The sequence below is a fragment of the Homarus americanus genome, unplaced genomic scaffold (genome assembly GCF_018991925.1).
Source record: "Homarus americanus isolate GMGI-L3 unplaced genomic scaffold, GMGI_Hamer_2.0 scaffold57930, whole genome shotgun sequence".
In the NCBI taxonomy this organism is placed as follows: domain Eukaryota; kingdom Metazoa; phylum Arthropoda; class Malacostraca; order Decapoda; family Nephropidae; genus Homarus; species Homarus americanus.
In genome coordinates this window covers 6,513-8,140 of record NW_024720506.1, presented here as the reverse complement: position 1 = coordinate 8,140, position 1,628 = coordinate 6,513, and positions in this window count along the sequence as shown.

The window sequence follows — 1,628 nt, the reverse complement described above, 5'->3', positions numbered from 1 at the left end:
AAATAGCTAAATAACAGCCACAGAGACAATAAAACAGTCATAACAATAGACACAGAGACACAAAAACAACAGTAACAACAGACACAGAGAGACAATAAACAGTCATAACAACAGAGACACAGAGAGACAATAAAACAAATATAACAACAGACACAGAGAGACAGCGAAACAGTCATAACAACAGACACAGAGAGACAATAAAACAGCTATAAATAACAGACACAGAGACACAAAACAGTCATAACAACAGACACAGAGACAATAAAACAAAATATAATAACAGACATTAACAGACACAAAACAGTCACAACAACAGACACAGAGACAATAAAAATAAATATAATAACAGACACAGACACAAAACAGTCATAATAAATAGACACAGAGATAATAAAATAAATATAACAACAGATACAGAGACACAAGAAATAAGAACAACAGACAGAAGCCAGAGACAATAAAACAGTCATAAATACACACAGAAAGGTACAAAACAGCTCATAACAACAGACACACAGACAATAAAACAGCTCTACAATAACAGACACAGAGACACACAAACAGTCACAAATAATAGACAGAGACAATAAAACAGCCATAACAACAGACACACAGACAACAAAACAAAGCCTCACAACAACAGACACAGAGACAATGTTCAGCCATAAACAACAGACACAGAGACAACAAAACAGTCATAAATAAATGCAGACACAGAGAGACACAAAACAGTCATAACAACAGACAGAGACAATAAAACAGTCATAAATAACAGACACAGAGACAATAAAACAGCTACAAATAAATAGACAGAGACAATAAACAGTCATAAATAACAGACACATTGTGACAATAAAACAGTCATAACAACAGACACATGTGAGACAATAAAACAGCTGTAACAACAGACAATAAGACAATAAAAACAGTCATAAATAACAGAGACAGAGACAATAAAACAGTCATAACAACAGACACAGAGATAATAAAACGGAAATAAGTAAATAACAGACATTATTAGAGACAATAAAAACAAAATATAAATAAATAGACACAGAGACAACAGTAGTCATAACAAACAGAGGAGACAACAAAACAGTCATAACAACAGACACAGAGACAATAAAAACAGTCATAACAACAGACACACACAGACAATAAAAACAGTCATAACAACAGACAGAGACACAAAAACAAAGGCAACAACAGACAGAGAGACAATAAAAATAAAGCCAAGTAAATAAATAGACAGAGAGATAATAAAATAAATAACAACAGACACAGAGACAATCAAACAGTCATAACAATAACAGACACAGAGATAATAAAACAAATATAATAACAGACACAGAGACAATACAAAATAATAAGGCAACAACAGTATACAGAGACAATAAAACAGTCATAACAACAGACATACAGAGACAATAAAAACAGCTACATACCAACAGACAGAGACAATAAAACAGAAGCCATAACAACAGACACAGAGACAATAAAATATCATAACAACAGACACACAGACACAAACACATAACAACAGACACAGAGACAATAAAATAAAATATAAATAACAGACAGAGAGAGACAAAACAAAGCCAAGTAACAACAGACAGAGAGACAATAAA